The sequence below is a fragment of the Uranotaenia lowii genome, chromosome 2 (genome assembly GCF_029784155.1).
Source record: "Uranotaenia lowii strain MFRU-FL chromosome 2, ASM2978415v1, whole genome shotgun sequence".
Taxonomy (NCBI): Eukaryota; Metazoa; Arthropoda; class Insecta; order Diptera; family Culicidae; genus Uranotaenia; species Uranotaenia lowii.
In genome coordinates, this window is record NC_073692.1 from 315,159,834 (window position 1) to 315,187,331 (window position 27,498).

A 27,498-nucleotide genomic window follows, 5' to 3' on the forward strand; every position below is an offset into this window, starting at 1 on the left:
CGGTATAAACGATATTTTTAATCAATTTAGTAATAAAGTAGAGGATATTAGATTTTTGATTTGTTTTGCTAATTCTGCGGACCATTGTGAGAGTTAAAATGTTTCGTTCCAAACTCATTTTTTGTTTAGTTACACTTCTTAACAAAAACCCATTCTAAATACGGGGTAAGGTTTTTATATATCAAGTTAACAGTTTTAATATAAAAGGTTAATTGAATTGCAAAACAAAATTTACAATTTGAAATTAGTCTCAAACCGTGAACCTCATATAGTGTCGTGAAATTCAATTTTTCATGCCAAGGGTGATTAAAGACTAAATTCCGCCGTAGGCGAGCAAAAAATTCCGACTTGCTTGTTAACACTTATTTTTAAACACCTTTTGAGATCAAGCGGATTCTCGATAGTACGGTGTAAATTTTACTAGGAAAAATTCTCCATGGGGGGGGGGGGGTGTTAAACCCCTAAATCCTCCTCCCCCCCCGTTCGCACGGCTTTAAAACTAGGACAAAACCGGGCAATCTGGCAACCTTATCCTAACTCTTTTCCCAAAGCACTGAATTGATTTCTGGATTGCTGTTTCTGGATTTTGAATTTTTGAGTTCAAACCAGTAAAAAGATCATAATATGATAAAAACTTTTTAGCCTCAGTTCTCATTTTTGACTAAATTTTAGTTGGAATTCTGAAATGAAATCCTGTTTATTCATCTTAATTTCCACATGGTTTGATTAAGGATTTTGACGTTAGATTGAATTCTTTGAACACTTTGAAAATTTTGCTTTCTAGTAGGTACATTTTATGTCAAGTTACTATTTGTGTTTTGAATCTTAATAAGCAGCACTGTCAACACTCACGCTGTGTTCGGAATTTAATTGTTTCTAAAACAAAAAAATGGGTAGATGACTCTGATCCTGCAAGAAGATTTTTTTTTCGAAAAATGAATAGAGTTTTTAATTTATAGGCAAATAAAAGATTTTCAACATTTTCCAGTTTATTTCTATGGTCTGAAGAATAGATAAGAAAGCAATGTCATATTCTGTGTCAGCATCACCATCATTCAAGATGGTTCAAATCTTCTTCACAGTATGAACACAAAATTCGTAGAACTGTGTAATACAAAGAAAACACCTCAGTTTATCAAGATGATCAGACTATGCTAATTTCGAAATTTCAAGAGTGCCAAGCAGACCAGATTTAATCGTCATTTAGTATCTTTTTGGAATTAAATAAAAAACCGGACAAACAAAATGCTCGTCATTGATAACATCTTACTCGGCGCAACCATTGATGATTGTTTTGCGCTTTGTGGAAAGGGGACTTTCTTAATTGCCGAAGAACTAATCTGGATTTTTAACCTCTGCCTTTTTACGGCACCGTCGCTATGATCCGCAGGTGTTGTGATCTTTGAAGTTTTGCGGATGGCATATTCCATATCTAATTTGCGAGCTCGGCAATATGCTAATCTAATCATATGAATAAAACAGCGCAGAAATTATCAGGACAACCAACGAATGATTCAACAGAGATAAGAAAGACCCGCTTGGCACTCATATTTTGTTGAAAATGTCAAAGCGTTATGAATTGGATTATCTTACATATGTGATAATTAAACCTTCCAAAGCTGTTCGCAAAGTATCCGTTTCGGGAAATTTGAGTTGTTGTTTGTTGTTATTCCTGTGGCCGCAAATGTTGTCCGAATTTGGTGATATTAGATTCGTTGTAATTTATTCTAGTTTTTAAATATTTTAGAATGAAGTGGATTTGTTCTACCAGGTTGTCTGTAGTTGGTTCCAAATGGAAAAAAGTCACTATTAGTAATTTTATTTTTAAATTTATTTATTTATTTATTAAGTCAAACTATGTAGACTACAATACTTAAAACTACTTAAAACTAATGTAAGCTATTTTGTTGTTCTATGAAGTTGTTTTTGAATGCCTTTTTTAATTGTGTTTTTTTCATCGCTACGTCTATAATTTCACTTTGTAAATTGTATTTGTACATCATTTGATTAATAGGTTGATGTTTTTGCATAGTCTTTGTCGTAAAGTTTAATGTAGAACAAATGTTTATTTCTTAATGGACGGGAGGGTGCGTGAAAATTTAGTTTTGAAAGTAATTCAGGACTGTCTATTCTTTGTGTAACAACATCATTTACAAATGCAATTTGGGAAAATTCTCTGCGTTTACTGAGAGGTTCTATATCAATAAGCTTACAACGAGAAATTGATTATAACTTGTAACAGCTTTGCAGTATTTCTGTGCTTTTTTTATTTTTGGAATTTTCACCTCTATCCTAGATTATCCGGTATAAAAAAATCTAGCTTAAAACAAAGACATCCAATTTTGCCTTTGCTTTGCTGTATCTCATTCCTCAATGAATCGATTTTCTAAACTCAAATTTTTCGTTAATTTGATTATCATTTCCAACATACTTGGTATCTAAAAAATCTCAGTTCTTCAGTGTATTCTAATGATGATTTAGCTTAGAGATTAGAGCGAATGTCTTCTAAGCCAGAAGTCATGAGATCGAATCTCAGTTATGGCATACATAGTACTTTTCCTGGAGGTTGGTGGTTGTAGCATTTAAAGCATTCGGGTCATATTGACCCGAACGGCTTTGAAGGGTTAAGATAAGGACAAAAAGGGTAAACAACTTTTTTTATATCATCATTGTCATTTCTTATGTCACATAGAGAGTCAGTTTTTGATTGTCCTAATATTTCTTAAAAATAACAAATAAACTTAGATTATTCAAGCTCAAACCTTTTGAAGAGCAAATCATCAATAGAAAATATCCATCAACCGCAATTTAACCCCAATCAACGCAATAAAAAACAAAAAACAAACCGCACGCCTCCTCTAATCTGCCTACGGGGATAAAAAAAATACTGCTACCGAGAACTTTGGGTGGGCAGGAGTGATTCCAACCATCATTGCGTCACCCCAACCAGACAATTGTCAGCGTCATTTCCAAGACCCATCTGGTTGAGGTTTAACAAATTGGATAAATACTGGCTGCTTATTCGGTCGTTTAATATCTTGGATTTTTCGTTCTGCTTGGCCGCTCTGCATCGCCGCGAAAAAGCCACTCCTCCAGCCAAGACGTAGACGATCATCAGCATATATAGTAGTATGTACCGAATAGAGGTTAAAGTCAAGCCGATACGCCAACATACTTGCAGCATCTCAGAATCGGTTCATGATGCAAGAGAATTCAAGGGAAGAAGGTCTCCTCTTGTGCATTCAGGCCTAGAGCCAGAACCAGAATCCGGTCTTCTGAACTCCAAAGAGAGGTCACGGTTGAGTTCCCGTTGGCAGTTTATCGGTCAACCGGATTAAGCGTAATTTTTCTTGACATTTTTTATGTAGCTGCCGTCGTAGATCTCACTTCTGAATTCTTCTGAATAAGAAGTTTATTCCCAAGTTCGATTCGCCGGTGGTTCGGGGTTGAAATTTTTAACCAAATGAAATAGTTTCGTTAAACTTTTTTTAAATTTAAAAATGTAGGTTCCTATTTTTTTAATAAAAAAATTTTTTTTTGTTTTGCTTCCACAAAAAAAATTAAATCAGTTTTTTTTGTTATTACATAAAGGGGACTTTTAGCGGTTTTTATTTATTTAAAAAAACGTGTATCAACAATTTATTGTTTTGCTTCAGAAGTTAGTTTCTTTTTGGAAAAATATCTTTTGATCTGCGAATCAAGTTTGTTATCTGAATGAAAAGATTTTCTGAAAACCATCATTTTTCTATGTATGTATGCTTCTTTGTATGAAGATACATTAGGACTGTTAGTTTTTTCAATTTTGTTGTTTTTAAAAATGTGTCAAAAATAGGTTTTGAATTATTTAAAATATCTTACTACAATTTAAAACAAAATAACTTAGATTTTTTTTGAGAAACTTGCCTAGCTTGTAAACATGAATTTTTACAATTTTCTCTCTTCTTTTTCTTTTCCTCTCTTTTTTTCATTGGACATATAAACAAAAATAATTTATGTAATTTTTTTTTTTCCTTTCAGGTACGTCTTTAAATTCATATCATTCAGCTAAGTATAAAAAATTAGTTTGTTTAACAATCAGATCCAAATTCGAGTAAGTATTACTAAAACAAATATTTAATATTACAACATGATCAATCCATCACAAAGTGACAAAGTAAATTTTGGGAATGGGTGATTCCTTAAATGATCAATTTCGGAGTTGATTAAAAGTAATTAATTCCACGTTTTGATGTCAATTTTGAAAGCACAAAGCAAATACTACTTTAGTTTACATTGCGTAGTCATATAAAGCTTCAAAGTCTTCTTCGAATCATTTTTTAAACTTTCATAGTTTAATTAAAAAAATCATGATCCATTCAAAAATGATTATTTAAAATAAATACAACAAGTACAACGTTTATAAATTTTCAAAATTTTCAACTATCAGTTAAAAATTTCATGCTCTGCATGCAAAGCACAAAAGCAAGAACCCAGATAACATTAAATCGTATCAGAAATGATAACTTAAGTCGTGTACAATGGTGTTGCGAATCGAAATTCAAACTGCAAAGTTAAAAGATCGCATAAAGTATCGTCTGAAGTCAGTTTAAATCGGATATGATTGAAAGTTTGCCGTGTTTGTAAATTTTGAAATGATTACAAAATAAAAATCAGTTGGGAATTGAGTGATATTGACCAATGAGAAAGCTTGAAAATATTGTCGCTGGTAAAGATTTGAAGGCTATGAGAGCAAAATCTTGCGCTGTCTCGCGTTCTTCCGATAGGTACGAATAAGGTGTCGAATAACGCCCAATTGGTGAAGTTTTCGTCGTTTTAGAAAGAAATGATATCGATGTATGTATATTATCTTCATTTTGGTAGGTAAGTGCTGTTTTTTTTTTAAACTTTCTTACGATCATTTTATAATGTATATGGAACATATTTATATCAAAACAGTATGAGAATATAGCTAAAAAAATGTTTTCTGGGAAACTAAGTTTTTCTGGTTAGAAATTTAAATTTATAGGCTTCCAAGGAGATTATGTATTTAGGGCTAGTGATATAGCTCATTTGGCAAGTCAGTTGCTTCCTGAGCCGATGTCCATGAGTTCGAGCCCAAGAGTATCACCGATCACCGAGTATTATCGATCACAGTTGTACCGGATAAGTTTTTCAATGACTGTCCGCCAACTGCATCGTTGCTATAAGTCGCGAATGACATAAAGATGTTAGGAAAGTTATAACCGAAACAAAAAAAAACGATTATGTATTCAGAACACAAAAATTCAGAGTTGACAAAGACAAACTTAAAAAAAAAAATTAAAAACATTTTTCTTAGATCGACAATAAAATTCGGTAAATTTATTTGAAAATAGTATTTGGTAAATTTATTTGAAAATTAAAATAGAATAATGATTCATTTTCTCGTCCTTATCGGTTAAAGAGTTTGTTCTATAGTAAGAACATTTAAAGATTTTGAAAATGAAAATTTGTTCCATTAGGGACAAATTAATTATATGTGATGAAAATATCAATTATATTTTAAATCTATTCCATTGTTATAACTTTCTATCTGCCTATAAATGTCTATCATCTTTTGTTTGGTGATTTGAAGTTTATAAGTTTTAAAACAAATAAATTTTAAGTGATATTAATCACTGATAACTGATCTACAAATCTACACGAAAGAAAATTCTGATATTCTGAATTTTAATTATTATACTTTATTCAATTCAGGAATAGTATTTAGATGATGAAGATGATGAAGATGATGAAGAATAATATTAAACAGTTAAGTTCTAAAGTGTTTAAAATTTTGGAAGAACATTTATTTTTGACGTTACTGAACAAAAATTTGAAGTTTTATTTTTATGAAGGATTATTCACCGTAATTTATATTTGTAGATTTAATTGATCGGCCTAGCGGTGAAAAGTGATGTCCTTTTTAGTAGGGACATCTAAAGATTATGATTTTTTTATAGGTGGATAGACGCTTGGCCTACTAATGTGTGGTGGTAGATGCAACTCTATCTGTATCTACCGCTTCATAGTAGTAGGCCCGTGAGGAAAAAAAATTTGATATGTAATGGTATGCTTCTAAATAAATTCTACCCGCTCATTTTCAACCTCTTTCATTTCATCTAACCTTCTATCCACCTATAAAAAAAATCATAATCTTTAGATGTCCCTACTAAAAAGGACATCACTTTTCACCGCTTGGCAGATCAATTAACTCTACAGTTTTATTTTTTTTAACAAATTGTTTTAAATCTGCAAAACGATTTGATGCCCTCATAGCCAAAGGGGTAAATTTGACAAAATGGTCGATTTCGAGGTAATGATGTCAAAAGATTCTTTATGTTTCAAACTATTGTTGATGATTTTTTCGGATTTATTTTAAAAAAACTGAATACTTCTAATTCTCGAAAAACCAATAAAAATTTACTGTTTAATTCTTTGCACCTGAGAAAAAAGTGTATGTGGCCTTGTGTAATGTATCAAAACCCTTTTGAATGAGGCATTGAGTATCAAAACCATTTTGAATGGGGAACTGAGCATTTCAAAGAACAAGAAACACAAATTAAAACTGAGGCTTAAATTGGTTTCTTGAATAATAGATCGTATCAGCAGAAGAATTGTTATGATACGTCCGATTTTCATTAATGTTTATGTGATTAGTAATAAAGTAATGGATGAACTTGTTTTGATACCTTTCCTAATAAAACCCAATTTTAAAGACGAGGTAGGGTTTTTGTCTGTCAAGACTTAAGTTTCAATATCAAAGGTTTATTAAATTGCAAATCGAAATTGACATTCAAAAATTAGTTTCAATTCGTGAGCGTCATGTAGTGTCGTAGAATGAAATGTCTGAGGCCTAGACTAGTGATAAATACCGCCGCACAGTGGTCCAGAAATGAAATTTAGCGGGAAACAACTAATTGAGTTTTTCCCTTAAGTTTGATGCATTCAATGTCTTAGACAAACTTTTATAATAACTAAAGGCGGTCATTTTAAATGAAATAATTTTTGGGTGGTTTATAGAGCTTCTGAGATATGAAAGTTATTTTCTAACTGTGATAAGATAGAAGCCTACATTGTTATAATGTAGAACTAGTAGAACCTAATAATTTATGAAACTTTTTCGAAGACATCATACATCTATCTCTTGAATTAAAAGTTTTATGGCATCTTGTTTTCATAAGATTATGGTTGTCCTACAAAAAAACAATTTTTTCGTTATATCTTTCCAGGGTGATATTTTATCAAACATATTTGTTGGACAAGATTTTAGATAATCATGCGCATCTTTTGTGGAAAACGGAATACCAAAGTTTTTTTCTGTTTTGAAATTATTAGGCAACTAGCTGACCCGGTGTGCTTTGCTACACCTTTCAGAATCAAATGATATTTTCAGAAATCATTCAAATTTTTATTGTTCTTGGTATTATTTTAAATCAAATTATCACGAAATTAATAAGCAACCACTATAAAATGAGAGCTTCCGCTGGAGTTTCAAATTGCAACACAAACCATAACTTATATTCTGAATCTTGATTTATAAATTTGTTTTAAAGATCTGATAATTTTCATCTGTTTCCTTAAGTTTCGCCCTAAAAAAGAAGGGTCCCAAATTAATCGTTCGCAAATAATCTAACTTATAAAGTATGGTTGTTTCTGCTTGATATGTTCTGGATTTATGCTAAAAAGCTGATTAGAGAGCCCCCCCCCCCTGTCCTTCCCTTCACCCCCTGCTGAAAGGAGATTGTAATCTTTAATAAACATTTTTTTCGTTCCCAAAAATCCTCTTATATCAAATATAGTTCCATTGGTTGATAAGTATTTAAGCTTTACAACAAAAATTGTATGGAGCCCCTTTCTTTCTTTCCCTCTCTACACTGTAAAGCATAAGAGTCTATAACAATCGTAGAAACATATCTCGTAACCAAGTACCTTTCCATGCCATATTTGTTTCCATTTGTTGGCTTCGTAACCATAAATTGAGAACATATGCTAACAAAATTGTATTGGGCTCACCTCCCTCCTCCCATGTACCTTCTCACTGAAAGGAGGATGATGTGTCAAATAATCATAGAGTCATATCAAAATGATTTTCCATGTTAAGTATCGTCCATTTCTCGGATTTTGTAAAATGTAAGTTAAATGTAAGCTTCCCTCTTCCCTTCCTATATTCCATGCCATGCCAAATTTGGTTTTATTTAAGTAGTAAATTTTCCATCCCCCTTTCCGTTCTCTTCTTTCAATAGAGGGGTGATAACTCAATATTCATAAAAGTATTTTTCGTACTCAAATACTTTTTGATGATTATGATGAAATTTGGTTTCATTTGCTCGTTTAATTCTCGAGTTATGCAAAAAAAAATGGAAACCCCCCCTTCTTCCTTTATATCTTACCGCTTAAAAGGTTCGGCTTCAGTTTATAATAGAAACATTTCTCGTATCCAAATACACTCACATGTCAAATATGGTTCAATTTGCTTGATCAGCTCTCCAGTTGTACTGAAAATTGTAAGGGAGACCTCGCCTCCCCCTTTTCATCTACCTTTTTGAAGGAGTGAGGGATACCAAATATTCATAGAAGCATCTCTCGTACCCAAATATCGTTCTATGCCAAATTTGGTTCCATTTGCTGTTGTAGTTCTTGAGTAATGCAGTAAAAATTGTATGAAAGTCCCCTCCCTCTTTCCTTCCTCCCCGCTGTAAGAAGAAAGGGGTCTCAAACCATCATTAGAACATGTCACGTTCCCAAATACCCGCCCATGCCAAGTTTGGTTCCATTTGCTTAATTACTTTCTTAGTTATGTTGAAAACTATGCAAGAGACCCCTCCCCCCTTAATATCTCCCTACTGGAAAGAGGGAGGGGTCTCAAATAATCATAGAAATATTTTTCGTATCCAAATACCCTCCCATGCCAAATTTGGTTCCATTTGCTTTATTAGTTTTTGAACTATATAAAAAAATATGAAAGAGGCCCCTCCCCCTTTCAACTGGAAAGAGGGAGGGGTCTCAAATCATCATTGAAATATTTTTCGTATCCAAATACCTTCCCATGCCAAATTTGGATCCAATATCTTGATTAGTTTTCGAGTTATATGAAAAATTGTTAGGTAGCCCCCCTCCCTCCCTTCCTATCACGTCACTGAAAGGAGGGAGGGGTACCAAATATTCATAAAAATATTCATCGTTCCCAAATACCACCCCATGTCAAATATGATACCATTTGCTTGATGGGTTCTCGAGTTATGCAAAAAATTGTCTTTTGTTTGGGAGGCCCCTCCCCCCCTTCATGAGAGAGGGAGGGGTCTCAAACCACAATAGGAACCTTCCCCTGCCTTCAATACCCCCACCTGCCAAGTTTCACGCAAATCGGTTCAGTAGTTTCCGAGTCTATAGGGAACAGACAGACAGACAGACAGACAGACAGACAGAAATTCATTTTTATATATATAGATTTGTGTTGAAAAATGATTTTTTTTTGAGCTACAATAACTTGAAATGGAGCAAGACGAAAATTATATCTTTGATTGCATATAAAAGTTTGTATTTCAATCTTCATCTGTTGGTATGTTTTCTTGTTTAAAGCGTTTAATCGTTGTTTGAAGTTTAGTAAGGCCGGATTAAGGGGTGGGGGGGGGGGGGGTGGCTAACCGGTGCAATTGCCCCCCCCTCCCGCCCGTTTATGATAAACATTTTAACATTTTAGAATTTTGCCCGGGCCGTATCCGGGTTAATACCGGGTTTTATTATACGTTTTCACTTTTCAATCAATTTGGCTTGACTAGAACATACTAACACGTAGACTAAGACATTGTTAGTCTTAGACTAGAAATTCGTATTGAAACATTTTCAACTGATCTAACCAAAATTTTACCCCCCCATGAGGGTCCATCAAAAGCATGCGAAGTATTCTACTTTACACTCAAATTTTGATGATGGAGTAAGGTTAATCGATAGTAACAATGTTGACTCAAAACTGACTTCAAAACCTCGGAAACTAATCCCAAGCTCAGAATTCAGCTACAGATTTGCAAAATTTTCCAATTTATGGATAGTAATTCTCTTCCTAATACAAAATTTTTTTCTGGTTCCTTACTATCAAAATATAAATTGTATTTGTGTTTTCAAATTTCGGATTAGCTATCCAGTTTAGGATTCTTGTTTTCGGTTCGAATTATCATAAAAAATTGAAATAAATAGCTGTGTTTCAAATCGTCGTTCGAGTTTGGTTAACATTTCCTAAAAAAATTAATGCATGATTTTCGAAACTCAAACGCTTTTTTTACATTTATTAAATATTTTTCCGAATATAAAAAAAAAAAATAGAGTTCTTAAAAATTAAGATTTTTCATGTCATATTCAGATTCTTAGCTCATAAACTCTATTATTATGCATAAATTCAAATATAACAAAGCTTCAAAATAGCGATATATTTATTTATTTAGATTTGCAAGTCGGATAAGGAATACGTTTTTGAAATAAAGAATAATCATTGAATCCCAAAACATCCGAATTTATATTAGGAATTCATGATTAAGGGCTACGAAACTGATTTCAATTCTTAGTTCAAATTTCAGAAAATCAGAAACTCTTTTTTTGTACATTTCAGAAAACGTATTGAAAGTTTCTATTTAACTAGAAATACGATCATAAAATTGAATAATCAATAGTATTTAAAAATAATGAGTATTTTAATTTTTTTCAATTCATGCATTTTTGAGCAGAAATGTCATAGAAAAAAAATGGTCACCCAAAACCCCCCATGAGTCAGCTCTTCCTACGGCCCTGCCTCTTTGGCTTTGAGAACATCGAATGAAACTTTTGTCACATTTAGAATAATAATTTGATAACAATATTTTTTATCTGATGAGAGAGATCTGATATTCATAAATATCTCATGAAAAGGTTTTTTTTGTGTTTCAAAGATATAAAATTGAAATTCATATTTGGTGCAATTTCTGGTTTGGCTCTGACTGTAACTTCGAATCTCTTTTTTAAATTTAATGCATATTTTGTTTCTCAAATCTTGATTTGAAATTATGATTAAGATTTGAGACACTAAATTGTTGTTCTGAAATAATCTGATTTTAAGTTTTGAATTCGTATATATGTTTCTCTATGGAATTTGAATTTAAATTTTTTTTTTATTTCTTGAATTTTGTGTTCTATGTTTCAAATCTTCATGATACTTCCCAATTGTCATTAGGTAAATATTTCTCGATGAAGCACAAAACAATGATGAAATGAAAACAATTTAAAATATCCATCCGGTCATTTTTCTAAATCAGAGAATTTTAGTTGGTGATAAGAGTATTACAGAATGAGAATTAAATTTTGCATTTTGCAGCTCAAATCAGAGCTTTCATTTTTGAGAAATTTCTAAACTGGTTAATTAACAATTTTTATTTGAAGATACCAGAAATTATCTTCTACGCAGACAACATGGCTATTTGAAGATAGTTTACTGAACTCATCTCCAGTTCTTTTACACTTTTAAAATGTTTTGTATTTTCTGGGATAGCATTTGAAAAAAAAATAGAATCATAGGGGAGCCCCGGGAAAAATGTCTCCGGGTCCCTTAATGGCTTAATCCGGCCCTGAAGTTTATTAAAAATCGCCAAGATCTCTAGAAAAATAGATAGTATTTGTATCTGTGTTCTTCAAAAACTCATAAACTACTGGATCGATTGATGTGAAGTTTGGCATGAAGGGGTTTTTCGAGTAAACAATTGTTCCAGTGAAGTTTTCAGTCCCTCCCAGGGAGGGCTCCCATACGAAAAAATCGAAAAAAAAACAATAAAATTCATTTTAAATCAATCAATTGACAAGTGGTTCTCATCCAGCTTTGTGAAACTGTAAACATTTGCATTAATCTATAGTACACCAAAGCCTCTCCCATTAAAGAAGGCGGAGACCCATTTAAAATAAAGAAAACATTAAAAAGAGGGGGGGGGGGTGTTGTGCTCTTGTTGTTTGTGGCAAGAGAACATTATCACGACTCATGAATAAAAGTACCGTGGAAAGTCTCCCCCCCCCATACTTAGGCAGAATCTGCGGTGAATTCGTGCACCCATGTTGGATAACTAACTTTTATAACCAGCTTCCTATAAATATTCAAGCTTGAACTGTCTTATTTGGATGCTCCTTGGTAGGCTGTCATACATATTCCGTTCGTTGTAGAACACAGATCGTTTGGTCATTTTTTTCCGTGTTTAGTAATCTGAAATACATACATAATCAGTTAAAATGCTGTTCCTCTGTTTAACGATTTTTGATAAGTGTCAAACATCGAAAATTCTTGATTATGTTAAGATTGCTTATGCGACATATCTGATTTCGAATTTCGATTTCTTCTGCATGATGGACTGCGATGTCACAGTTTTTAATCTGTCTGATTATGCTTATTGCTTGTTCCCCAAAATTTTATTGGCAGCATACCAACCCGGCCAGATTCGGTTCGAATTTTATGCTAAGCAAAAGAGAGCCCCCATAAGCGACTTCTAGAGGGGAACGCTATACCCAACAAGAGAGCTCCACCATCACCATCATCATCATCATCGTCGTCATCATCACAACACATTCGATAAATATGCTTTTACCGGTCTCTCGGTCGGTCGATCCCTCATCGATGGAAGCTCACATTCAAGTATTTCTATATTTTTCTCTTCATGTGTGATGCGCAACACAGTTTATCGAAGCGTTTGGTAGGTTGGCTGGGCTGAACTGAAACTCGTTTTTCGCGGCTTGATTCTTCCCGCTGCGTCTTTGCGTTAGTCCCGTCTAGACCTCGGCTAGGTTACGACGACCTGAACGGAAAGTGTAGGTAAAACTCGGTTAACCGACGAAAAATTCACCCGTATCGATAAATTGCAGTTAATCCGGCGTAGAGAATTTTTGATAGATTACTTTAACTTAGTGCGGCAGCACCGAAACAACAAGAGACTGTGCTAGTGGCCAATGTCGTGGATATTTTCCGGCTCGAAATACAAGCAATTTAGGCAAGTGTGACCCAACGTGAGACCCCCACGAAACAAACATCGCGATCGTCGAAAAGTTTGGCGAACAACTGTGGGATTTTAGAAATAACCTGAGCAGTGTCTCGGTGTCTGAGATCTTTCACAAGAAAGACAACACATTTCCTTACTTTTTACTCGTGGGATCAATCAGCTGACCCTCAGCTTTGTCGTAGTCATCGTCGTCTCAGTCGCAAGAAAAAAAAAAGTCCCAAACTCCAATTCGCACCTAAATCAGTGCAATCCCACCGTGTGGAAGAAAGTGAACGCAAAAATTCGCTCACTCAGTTCGTAGTTCGCGTTATGCTATTGTTTCTTGATCTCTATCTTTGATGATCGTGTTGTGTTTTTGAAGAGCTGCTTCCGGTTTCGGTGTCGGTGAATGCAGTTTTTTTCCTCCATCTCTTCATTTGCCTTCTTCATGGGCCGCAGGCCATGGGAAAATAGCAATCCCATTAACACCTGCGCTTCAGCAATCAAGTGATTTTTTTCCCTCAGTGTGAATACTTACATACCACCCATATGCATTTTATTTGAGGAAATGATAAATGTAAGTTGAAGAACGTATCCGCGTGTGTATAGGCTGAGATTACTCCCCTTAAAGGGGAAAAATACAACACCAATCAGCTATAAAAACCAACAAAACACTCTTTTGTTGAAGAAATACGTAGCCTTCCTGTACCCAGCGAATTCACCTGGCAAAAGAAGACGGAAAGGTTACAATGATTTGCCTCTGAATCGTAGGGAGCTGATACCTGCAGCCAACTTTGTAATAAATATACTGAAAAGGTAGGTAAGTGGTGGTGAAAACTCGCGTGACATGATTTCATATCAAAAACCTTTTGGCGCAATGATGCATTTCGCAGCGAATTCGCGTTCAATAACTTACAACAATCTTGGGCAACAGGGTGTTCACAATGAATATGAACGAGACTGAGTTATAATATTCATAATTTTATCAGTAGTCATTTGATATAACGATCCACTTCTACATATTCCATTGTATCAAATTTAGATTTCTAGCTATGTTTCCCGATCAGAAGAGAATAACAATTTGCAACAACAATTGCAACAATTGCATACAAGCTTGTAAAAATTATCAATGATTTCAAGAAATACTTTTTCAAGTCATGTATTGATCTATTATTTTTACGACAGAAGCAAAACCTTTGCAAAATTATCATATTTTACACAAACTCACCTGGAAAAAGCAATTGGAATCTGGCTGGAACCTTTTCATTAGTAGGCATCTCGAAGAATTTGATCTCTTAAATCCGTTTTTAACAAAAATTTCTTTGTCCATCAGAACACATCTGTCACATTGCGTAAAAATCAATTGCACAGATTGCGATCAATTGAACTGCTCACTATTATTTATTTACATGGTGTCTACTATAGTAGACTTTAGTCAGGCAACACTTTTTACCTGCCGAAAATGGATTAATTGTATTATTTAAGTGGTCTGCATTCAGTTATCCCCAATAACCTATATTTGAGATCAAGGGTCTCACTCCGATGCTTGGTTTAAACTTCGTGAGCATCCTAGAGTGACTCCTTATGCTTCTTAACCATTTGGTCAAAAAAAAAATCAGAAAAAATCAACAGTTCATGAGTTTCCAAGTCGAATGAAGAATTTTCGAGGCCCAAAATGCGCAAAAGGCGCAAATTTGTGCAAAATTATTTTTACCATATATTTTTGCATCGTAAATATCTCAAACACACGTTAACTTAAAAATCAGACAAAAATTGACAAGATAGTCCTTTTCATAACCAACTCAACGCTGCTAAAGTTTTTCATATTCGATGTTTAGTAATGTAGCTATCACCGAAATAAAGTGCCCGGATACTAAATGATTATAGCTTTACGAATCTTCTGCTGTTTACTTCGACCTGTCTGAAAGCAATTGAGGATGGGTTTCAGATAAACACAATATATACAGATCTGAAAGCCGCCTTTGATAGAGTCAACCATCAACTTCTACTAGCCAAGCTACAACGACTGGGATTCTCAAACGAATTAGTTCATTGGCTAAAATCCTACCTAACAGACAGGAAAATGACCGTTAAATTAGGTAGCTGTGAGTCCAGCGAATTCACCAACTTTTCTGGAGTCCCACAAGGCAGCAACCTAGGTCCTCTGTTATTTTCAATTTTTTTTTCAATGATGTACACTTGCTGCTCCCACAAGAATGCAGGAAGTCTTACGCAGATGATCTTAAAGTTTACGCTAAAATCAGATCTGATGCTGACTTTTTCACCTTACAATCTCTCATCGATAAATTCATCAAATGGTGTGAAACAATCTGTCTCTGCGTTAGTGTTAACAAATGCGCTATTATATCGTTCAGCCGAAGAGTCGATCCGATACAGTTTCTTTATCATATTTGTAATACACAAATTGAAAGAGTGGTTGCTTTTAAGGATCTCGGGGTGCTTCTAGACTCAAAATTACCCTTTCGCGATCGCTATTCTCATATAATCTCTAGAGCATATCGCAACCTCGGATTCCTCGAGTATCGAAAGAGTTCCGAGACCCGAGTTCCGAGAAAATTATACATTTAAGTGAATGATATTTGTAATGTTCCTTCTACTGCTTCTCATATGTCTTCAAACCAAATTTTACCTTGGCATGAATGAAATCCACGTTTTTGGCCACATCCTGATCTGAGACGGTTTTCTCACTGGCGAAAGCCCGCATGATTTTCCGGTCTAATGTTTTGTCCACCGGACCCGATTTCCACCCAGAATTTATTTTTTTTCCACGAAGCTGCTTTCCTCTCCTGCCTTGGGGATAGAATACCATTTGTGCACGATATTTTTGCGATTTTCCGCGGAAATGCTTTTCATTTTCACGAAAATTATGAAAAGTAGAGCTCACGATACCTAGAGTTCCAATAATACACAACCAGCAGAAACCAGCTGTTAAAATATTATCCCCGGTATAAGCAGGGATTTATCAAAATCGTGCTTAGACATAATGGGACACCCACATACCCAAGCAACCAAAAGTCACATATTTACTTGAATAAAGGCATTGAAAGTTACATATTGGCTGACAAAGAGAATCAATCGCCCAATTCCCATTAGTGAACTTTATGTACTCATTAATGAACTTGAAAGTTGCAAAAGTGATCAATATGTACGTTGTATGTGATTTATTTTGCCCAATTCCCATGAGTGAACTATATGTACTCATTAACGAACTTGAAAGTTGCAAAAGTGATTTATACGTACGTTGTACGGGACTTAAGTCACATAAAGGGCACAAAAGTGTTCAAAACGGGATTTGGGAAGTTACAAAAAGTGCATTGAGGTGCTTTCAAAATCAAATCACCATCAGCCGGGCAAGTTTATTTTCAATAAGTAATTTAGTAATTGAGTGATCATTCTGATACGATATATGAAGGAAATGTAGGAAAGAAGCAAATGAGCAAATTGTCGAGTCTGGAATCCGGCGCGTGGCATCATGGCGGCATCATGTCCTGATCATAGTAAATAATCAAAAGAAGGTTATATGAACTGATGCCAAGGGTGCAGTTGAGATTGAGAGAGATTTTTTTGCTCATTTTGCGATTTTTTGGAAGCTGAATTAGAAGGCCGCTGGAAGCTGAATAGAAGATCATTAAGACTTTTTCTGGAAATTGAAAGTATCAATAAGAACTTCAATTATGAGCTGCAAAGAACGAACTTCGTATCAATGATGGGGCTGAGTAAGCGTTTTTGTACCTGTTTTATAGGACTTTTGGTTGCTTGGGTAGTTCACAAGCATATTTCGATATAACATTCGATACAACAACCCATAATATGGGTATTTGGTGAGAGGGTTTAACAAGAAGAAGTCGTAAATCTGAAATCAAATAAAAGCCCCACAATATGAGTATAAGCTAGCTTTGCGCAGTGGCGATATTGTAACGAATGAGGTCCTACCGAAGTGCGATTATTGCTAGTTGAGTATAAGTTGAAAGGGATAAACTAGAAGAAGTCGAATTTCATTATCTGACGCCTTCTTGAAATCCAAGATGGTGGCTTCCGCTGAACTTTAAATGCTGTATAAGACTAAAAATCCCATGAAACCCTCTCAATATGGGTATTGGGTGAAAGGTTCTTGCGCTGATCTTTAAAATTCTATAAATAATCAAAAAAAATCTTGGACTTCAAGATGCCGTAAGATAGTGAAATTTGACCTCTAGTTCAGCCCTTTCACCCAATACCCATATTTAGAGGATTTCATGCGATTTTTAGTCATTTACAGCACTTTAAATTTCAGCGGAATCCGCAAACTCTGATTTCAAGATGGCTTCAGATAGCGGAATTCGAATTCTATTCGTTGAGCCCTTTTACCCAATACCCATATTGTGGGGGTTTCATGTGGTTTTAAGTCATTCACAACATTTTAAAGTAAAGCGAAAGCCGCCATCTTGGATTTCAAGAAGGCATCTGATAGCGAAATTCGACTTCAATTCATGGTATCATTCCACCAAACATTCACAACCAATTCCTTATATATAACATTTTAAAAATCATTTCTCATTTACTGTACTAATGATTAACAACTCAGAAATGAGGAAACTAGCCTACGCGTGTTATTGGTTGGCTTGCGAAAGAAATGTCAAAGCTATTTATATGGCTTTCATAAAACCGTTATACTACTACTGAACAGATATTTTTATGACCATATTAAAGCTATTAAGCATTGAATTGACTAACGCCGTGTTGGTTGCACAATCAAAGGGCACAAAATGACGCCATGTTGATGGATTCACAATGCCAAGTATTTGAAAATATTTTTTCAGAACTTTTATCAATCAATTGCATTATGTTTGCGATGTCGTTATGTCATGTTTTACAATTGTAGGGGAGATGAGGGCATAACGAGCACCCGAGGCATAATGAGAAGTCCATTTTTCTACATAAGTACGTATTTCCTTAAACAAATTTTCATGAGGACTTGTTTCGTACTACCTATAGTATTAATTTTTCACCAAAAAAGAAATATCCTTTTCATATTTACAGAAATATTAAATAATAACCAGCTAGGTTCTCAAGTGACGAAAATATTATAATTTTTGAGCACCACCAAATAAGCTTTTATGACCTTTAAATCATCTTGATCTGAAATGTATGCACTGCCATGATCTACACATTGTTTCTAAATTTTCAGCATCATAAAATTTTTGATTTTTCACTTTAATCAATTGTAAAACGCGTTTTTACTTTAATTTGTTCACTAGAGGCGAACAGAGCACTTTCAATGAAGGCATAATGAGCATTTTCTGCCGGGGAATCTAGCAGCGAATTCAACTCGATGAAGTCAACTGAATAATAGAGCTACAGCTTAACTTGTATCGTCTGACGATTTGGCCTATTGGTTAGATGTCGGAGAGGTAATCAGTAGACTCGAGTTCGATTCCTATCCGAGGGGATTTTTTTTGCACATACCATTCATGATTGATTTTTTTTATTGTTACATTATACGGCTAATAGCATCAAAGCATCATCCGTCAAACAAAACACCAGAAACATAATGTATGAACATGTGTTAATTCTTTGAATTCTACACAGACCTTGGATATTTTGTTTTTGCTTTGTTTGATGAATCTACGCCTCACCGTTTAGTGCAATCATGATCATAAAGATAAATGAAGAAAAAAAAAATCACCTCCACCAGGAATCGAACTCGATCCTACTGATTATCTCTCCGACATCTAACCAATAGGCCAAATCGTCAGACGATACAAGTTGAGCTGTAGCTCTATTACTCAATTGACTTCATCGAGTCGAATTCGCTGCTAGATTCCCCGGCAGAAAACGCTCATTATGCCTTCATTAATGGTGCTCATACTGCCTCGGGGGGTTTCTCATTATGCCTCTACAGTGACTGGTTTTCAGCTTTCGGCAAAATTTTTTAAAATGCATTTTTAAACGTTTTTATCTACTTTTTCAAGTTTCATCCAATTAGACAATAGACTATTTGAGTGTCGGAACACGAAACAATGATGTAATTCACATATTACAGCTGTTCTCTATGGTTAAATAAGCATTTTCCTTAAGGTGCCCATTATGCCCTCATCTCCCCTATTTATTGAAAAATGTTTTTCACAAAATATTTTTAACTTTTTTTCCTGTAAAAATAAATATTTCATTGAAATTTTGTATTCTAAAGATTTGACGAAGCACATTTATTTTAAGATACTAATTCTTACACATTTAACCCTAAAATCTTGACTAGAAGTAGAAAAGATGCTCATAAATACATATGGTTAAAACGTTGCAATTTCATTACTAATTTTACCAGATTATATCTCAATAATATAATCATCATTCATCAGCATCATGGTTGCTGGAAAAAAAATAAAAAATAAACTCGTAGAATTCACGGAATCGAAAAAAAACAAAAATTGCTAACATGTTTTATAAAAGCTTTGGTGATCGAAAATTTTACAGCATAATGATTCTATCAAAGATTAAATAATAAGTCATGCTGATGTTCAGATAGAAAAAATGAATGTACTTTAGTATCCAGAAATTTTTGATCCCAAAAGGTGTTCAAAAATAAGTTTAAACAAACATATCAGAAAATTAGCTTGCCTCCGGCGGAAGTTTTTCCAAAACACTCTAACTCTAGACCAAAGACGTTTCACTTTACGACATTATATGACCGTCATGAATTGAAACTTATTTTTCTATTGTAAGTTTAGAGTTGCGATTTAATAAACCTTTGGTATTGAAACTCAAATCTTGACACACAAAAATCCTACCTCAAGAATGGGTTAATTTCAAGAAGTGTAAAAAAATAAGTTCAGAATTTGTAACCAATAATTTTAACTTCAAAATTCATTCATCGAAAAATAACTTTTATTCGACACATCAAAAAATTATAGCCATCTGAAAGGTTTTAAATACTCACAATGGTCATTAGAATAAGCAAAATCAAAATCTAAAACCTACCATCCATTACTTTATTACCAAAATCGTTGATTATTCAAAAATTGTTTATGTCGTTACAAATTTTATGCTTAAATTAAATATTCACATTGAAAAGGGTTTTGATAAATTACATAAGGCCACAAAATTCACATTTTTACAAAGTGCAAAGAATTCAGGAACTCATTATGATTAATTTGGGAGCCCTTAATTCAAATATTCAAAAAGTTTTTTTTTTCTATCAGCTTTTAGTTTCAAAATAACTTTTGAAAATAGGTAAAAATCATTTGAAAATTTCTGCATTTTTCGGCAAAACCTTTAAAATTTAAAATAAAGGCTTTAAACTAATAATCAACTTTCCTACTTTGTGAAAAAATTTAAAGATAATTTCTATTTGTTTACTTCACTCCATTTTGGAAAATCCGGGAGCTAGTCTGATTTTTTTAAAGAGTTTGACCAAATTAAATTTTAGATATCTTTTAAAGCAAACATCAAACCGTTTTGCATTTAAAAAAATTGTTGAATGCAATAAAATCGGTTTTTTCTTTAAATTTTCTTCACTAATATCCGTAATTCGAGTCATGATAGTTTTAATTTTTTTTAAACTGTTGATCTTTCAAGATCAGTTATTATTTTTTTTCATCAGAACATTATTCCCTAATTAAATAAGTATAAAAAATAAGTTAAGGATCAGTTTGATTTATTTAATGAAGATCTGATGAAGAGAAGTTCATCACTTATCAATAATTGATCTCACTCAAAATTCAACTTAACATCATTTTAAAACTCATTAGCATCATTTTTCCAAAACAAGAAGTGACAGACAAAATCTTACAAAAGATTAGATTTCAGGACGCTAAAATCTACCTACCATTTTTTTTAAATCGTAGGCTCCAAAATGCTGTTTCCATGAGTAATCAATTTAATTCTTTAAATAAGTTTTTAAAATGTCAAGATATATTTATAGAAAAATTTCCTTCTGAATTGTTTAAAAACTAATCTGTTCCATTTTCATATTTATTTTTAATTTCCAAAGAAATTTACCAAATTTAAAAAAAATCGTTTTTTTAGTTTCACCGAATTTTTTAAGTCAGACTTTTTCAAATTTTGATTATTTTTATTTATTTAGTTTGTTTGTCTTTGGTTTTTCATCCTGAATTTTTGTGTTTGGAAAAGATAATCATCTTGGAATTCTATAAATCTGAGTTTTCGGTACGAAAAATATAATTTCCACAATTTCTCCTTGGAATCAATATTCCAAAAGACAATGACAAAATATTCAGAGCTTTAAAATCGCGCTCAAAAATGAATAATGTTTGACTGTTTTTTTTTTAATTATCTTTCTCGAATCAATCATATTTTTTTTATCAATTTGTGCAAAGTTCGGAAAATGATTCAAAGTAGTAGCTGTAAAGCTAAGCTTTTATGTGCAATGTAAAGAAAATTAGTATATGCTTTGTGCTTTCAATATTTAACAAAACTGGGAATTCCATATTTATATTTCTATCAGTTCCTTATTGAACACTCAAAGAATCACCTATTATCAAACTTTTACATTGTCAGTTGTCAGTTTCGCATGGGCCTGGCTATGGCTCTAACGAAGTTATGCTGACCATAAGAAAGTGCAAATTGTTATTTGGGAAATGAAGTCATGAAACACACGTCAAAATTCGAGCTATTTTCAAACAAAATTAATCAAATTTGATCCGCCGAAAGTTTTCTCAAAATTGCCTAATAATATGAAAAAGGGCTTAAACAAAAATGTGAAATAAGATACAACCCAAAGAAATTTTCAAAATATTTTTGTGAAATATACACATAAGATAGTTTTACCGAACCCTTTTTTTTCAAAACGGGATGGTCCTATCGATGGAGTTCATTCTGCAAGTCACGTAACTTGATTCGCGAAATTTCCCTTCTTCGTCCTGACTCCAGGAAACGATTCAGAGAAGAACCGTTCACAGTTCATCCTAGCTGACATTTTTAGTCTTGAGGGGTTTCTGGAGACAACACAACTTAGAAAAAAATGTTGGGTGAAGGAAATACATAAGGAAGTTTTGACTTAATCAAGAACTTAGAATTGTGAACTCTTCCTTACGAAATGGCAGGATCCCATACAAAATCAGTTGAAAAACGTCAAATCCTCAAAGTTAAACATGACACAACTCAAACCATTTTCACGTGATTTTCAACAAATTTGATACTTACGCAAATTTTGCTTGCATGAATGATTTTGAATGCCAACAACTGTTGGTCCAATGAGATAATTCTTTGTCTCTAAATATTTCCCAAACCTCCCAAACAGTGAATTTTTATCGAAGTGAATCACCATTTACAAAGCACACTATGCTCGCTAGAGATACATTAATGCCCTTCTTAAGCTTTGCTGGGATGGGGTTTTGATTGAACTATAATGGGCATGGGCTGGGCCGGGTGCAATCCAGCCCCAAGAAGTAATCATCATACAAATGTGTAGCAATGAATGTAGAAAAAGATGCATTTACGCTAGTTGGTAACTTACAAGTTAAAGCTAAGGTGCGAAGATGAAAATGGAAAAAAATGGGGCATTTCCATTTACATGTTTGCTGTTTTCTCCCGCAAAATCGAATGCAAGAATTTCGATTGTTGGTTGGAGTTGCGCATACCAGGCAGGCGCGGTCCATTAACGCGGGGATGCATTTGATTAGGTTTGCTCCTAATATGGCGTGGCATGTCTTGGAAGAAGGCCAAACAGCTGGTGGGGCGTTTGAAGTGAAGTGAACAAATGCCGTGGAGATATCGAGGTAACTCTACAGATGCTCTTAACTTTTTGAGCTAACCTACTTGAAGTGGATTTTAAAGTGGCTCTAAATGTTGAAACAACCACAGAGCGATGTATTGCCCTAAATACCTACTCTGGGAGGAAAACCAGTGTTTTGTTGATTACCGGAGTAGTTTGAAGTGGATTTTAAAAATGCCTTCATTTAGAACTCCTTGACTATTTTCATGAAATAGCTCTAAATCTTAGGATGAGGACTGTTTTGAAAATAAACAAGGACAACAATGATCAAATTATCTACTCTTTAAATTATGCAATGGAACGAGTTTATTTTCGGTTTTATCCATGTTTTCGATTTCCCTAAATCGTTGTTTACCCGATTTGCTATCATCGAATGACTTGGTTAAGCAATTTTTATGACCGCTAATCACGTGATTTTGTCAGTTGGTTTTTTCATCATTCATGAAGCCGGGCGCAGTTTACATTTTTATCAGGTCACGAATGTGGCGCGGAACCTCATGAAACATTTACTTCGTTTCATCGATGTTTTGAGCTTACCCATGAAAGAGCACCTTTAAGCTCATCCAGGGGCCTGAATCTGTTTTCCATTTTTGATTACTTTTGGACACAAGTATATAAAGATGAACTGATAAGCGAGTTACTGCACCGAGGAGGAAAGTTTGAGCTCCAGTCGAAATCAGTTGATGGGAAATCGATAACGAAAAGTTGGGGGTTTTGCTCTATGCATTCGGATGGAAAACAGCAGTGGTCGTTAACCTAATTACCCTTAACGACCTAATCGATAAAAGCGATTTTAACCAAGGCTTATTCTATATCAGTGAATGTGACACATGTGAGCTTCAAGGGAATGCTTTCAAAATATATTACGAAAGTAAGAAATAAACCATTAAAACAACAGCCAAATCACGTTTCCTCCAAATACACATCAAATTCTGCCTGAATGACGCTATAGGTGTCAGGACAAACATCATTCTTAGGAATTCTAACGTCACCCCCGCAGACTAAACACTGGAACCGGAATCCGGTTCCGTTACGGTTGGTTTCCGTGCCCGTTTCGACTGTCAGTTGGATTAACAAATAAATCATCCAGCTTCCAACAGTTGCGTTCAGAAACAATCCCCGTGTTAGAAGAACTCGAAATATATGTATATAGGTACTATGGTTTGAAACTGAAACCCCTTTTGTTGGTTCAACGATTGGTTGACGGATGCAAAAATGATTGTTTGTTTACAATTCCGCGGAACTCGATTCGCGAAGTTTGGTCTTCCCCATCCATCCCGCATGGCAAAGGTGTTGAATATCTTTTCGAAAGGCAGACATTCCGCGCTGTTGGGTTCTAATTACATTAGCTTATAGCTTACAGACAAAAAAACTGAGATGGAAATAAACAATCGTTTTGTAGAGAACGCGGCACGTGATGCAAGAGAAGGAACATATAAGATGGAGATCGAATTAACTGGGAAGGAACTTTTGACTTTTTGGGTTTCTTTTTAATTTTGTCTGGGTCAATTTTTCTTGAAACAAGTTCGGATTCAAAACTAACAAGTATTTGTTGATATCAAAATTAGTATTTGTCACAAGCGTAGTTAAGGTTTTCAACCTTATTTTCCTCTTTATCACATCCTTCAAAAAGTTGAATAAAATTTCAAAAAATTTTACACTATCTGGATGTGTTTGTGATTTTTCATCAAATGATCACTAACCCGAATGGTCATTAGGCCGATTGGACATTGTTTGACACTAGTTTTCATGGATGCTTAGTCCGAAAGGACATTAGGCCGATTGATCGTTAGGCCGATAGGAACTTCTCTGACATTAGTCTACATGAATACTAGACCGAATGAACGTTAGACCGAATGTTCATTAGGCCGAATGATCATTAAGTCCAATGGACGATAGGTCTAATGGACATAAGGCCGAATCGTTAGTACATATGAGCATTACGACGAATCAACTATAGGTCGAATGGACACGGTGTAAAATATTCCTTAGTTGGCATAATCCTAATACCAACTGGTCATTAATCCGAATGGGTTACCAAGTGGACACGCGCTGATTCCCGTCTGCGTTATCAGTCGTCAGAACCCTGAGTTCGATTTTGGCAAAAGGGTTCTCCAGCCTGCAACTACAGGCAAGTATCCATCTTATGTTGGCCTTCCTCCTCGTGATGAACTCTTTCTTTCCAGTGCAATGCGAGTCTGTCAACGTGATACGCTCACTAGTTCTTCGGCACGCTCTTTTCCGGACGTTGAAAATCTAGCAAATAGTATATGGCCTTTAGCACCGGGACGCAACGTCTCAGGTCTAACGGAGAACCCTTTGCCATTCGACTCATTCGAGCTGTTTTCCGCCAGCGCCTTAAATCGCCCTCGTCCTGAGCTCGTCTCTTTCGGAGGGGTTCTCCAGCCTTTTTTTAGTTGATAATCCAGGTAGCAAATCCATTTTACGGATGCGACATGAGGTCACCACTTTGCGCATCTACTCATTTAGCAAGTCGGGTTTAGGAGGTCCCGATTTGGAAGATCCGTCGACGGCCTCTAGTGGGTTTTGTGATTATTTTCTTAGCTGTACATCTGCAATCGTACGCCTCTTCCCTGGACCACTAAGAGGTAGAACTACCAGCCCAAAGCAGGGGTTCTCCAGCCTTTTTTAGTTGGTTGATAACCCAGGTGATAAATCTATTCTACAAATTGGTTTCCAAGGCACGGCGAGCCACATTGTACCCCCTACGCCATAAAGTCCACCTGGGGCCACTTGACCTTTGTTCGCACCTCGAACTGTTCAACACTTTATCTATAGCGGTGGGCGCTCCAAGGCAATACTCGTTTCCAAATCCACTATCAGCAATGACCGCATTTCAACTCGACTCGATGCACAACCTCTCCTCTGACGACTTAAGACCCGACATCTCATCGTGTTAAAAGAGGTCCACATTTACCGCAACTACTCGCTTTGCGAATCTAGTTCAGGAATTCCAGAAACACAAAACGAGTTGTCGACGACACTTTCTCTGATCGCACAGTCGAGTCAGAAAGGCAAGGCCCCCTCAACAACGTGTAAAACTCAGACTCTTCCGAACCCTCTAGTGTTGACTTCAGTCACCACTCAGCGCAACTACCCAATTTGCAAGTCAGTGGCTTCACGGAGCTGTTCTAATCGAGCTGTAGATCGCTTTCATCAGGTCGCACTCGCGTTTCGGGCGCATACATTTCCGAAACCCGAAACCTCCGTCTGACACCTCTTGTGCCTGACGCGTGTTGGAACCTCACCATTACACCCGAGTACTGTTACCTGAATACCCGGGTGTACTACTTCTTCCGCGCGTATTTGACAGATCCGTCGACGGCCTCTGGTGGGTTTCGTGATAGTTCTCTTAGCAGTACATCTGCAATCGCCGGATTTGCAGACACATTTCTGCCCTGGACCACGAGTAGGTGGAACTACCAGCCCAGAGCAGCGGTTCTCCAGCCTGTGAACTCAGACTAGTATCGCACTCCCGACCGGTTTCCTTCGCCTGATGGTAGGTACTCTCTTTTCCAGTGTTCGGGGATCTAGCTCTGCATCGGAATCTTTTGACTCAATGACCTCGTAATAGGTTAAAAAAGTTGGAGGTATGAACTCGTGTCTAGCAGACTATCTGCTCGCAAGCTCATGTTGCTGTTACGACGACGTCGCTTTCACGGAAACATGGCTGTACGACCGTAGACTTTCGAGTCAGTTGCGATCGCAGTTCACGTGATAGCAAAATGACCACCGGTGCGTGTGGTGAAGTGTTAATTGCCGTTGAGTCAGATCTCCAAGCGTTGCTCATCGAAGAGAATTCCTGGAGCAATCTGAATCTTGTGTTGACCCGTATTGATCTTGGTGACCGTAAACTTTATGCCTGCGTACTGTATCTGCCTCCAGATCGCACGAGAGATCTTGCCCTAGCTGAGTCTTTTTCGCGCTGCTTATCTAAAAAGTTAACTCACTCTGTGCACCCGAAGATGACATTCTCATTATTGGTGACTTCAATTTGCCTGGTTTGTGGTGCTCGTACCATGGTAGTTTTCTTTACTCGGATCCAGTACGCTCAACTTTTTATCCTATCGAACGTCATACTAGACTACCTGAGTACAGCGACTTTGCGGCAGATCAACAGCGTGACAAATGAAACCGGTCGAATGTTGGATCTCTACTTTGCCAGCGATGGGACTCGTGTACCATCCGTTGTTTTGGCTCCTGATCCGTACGTTAAAGTAGTACACCATCATCCTGCTGTATTGGTCCCGCTCGATGTCACTAAACTTGTCGACTAGACCTGTCGCAAAATTGGCACCCTTCTATCTTGACTTCAAGAACGTCGACTTTGGCGAGATTTCTCGTACCCTGGTAATCACCGACTAGGAATATGAGCTCGACCTATCTGATCCCAACACTGCGGCCGACACACTTCTGAATAGAACATACGGTCTCCTTGGATCACGGCAGAGCAACGACGACTACACTAAAGACGGTAAAGAGTTGGAAGACCATTTTGGAAACATGTTAGAAGTCATCGGAATGAACCTGTTCTGCCAACCCAAATGTTTCTGGATGACAATACGGCGAACTCTGATCGTGCAGTCTGTGATCGCTTTGCCCAAAAATTCTCGTCTATCTATAATATAGCTTCAACATCCCCTGATCATTTGGATAGTGCTGTCAGAAATATTGCGCCACTGGGCCTCTCTATAAACAACATTGTGTTTGAGGATGCAGTAATCTCTAAATCAGCAGCTTAGCTCAAAAATTCTTTCTCTTCCGGTT

General features: G+C 35.5%; 1 protein-coding gene and 1 non-coding gene across 11 annotated transcripts in view; both read left to right on the forward strand.

Moving 5' to 3' along the window:
- LOC129747718 (serine/threonine-protein kinase pakG) overlaps window positions 1-27,498 on the forward strand; it is a 287,373-nt gene that overhangs the window by 197,707 nt on the left and 62,168 nt on the right. The window lies entirely within an intron of this gene.
- On the forward strand, window positions 16,894-17,033 carry LOC129750248 (U4 spliceosomal RNA). Its single transcript, XR_008738366.1, has one exon. It is a non-coding gene; the product is annotated as a U4 spliceosomal RNA (small nuclear RNA).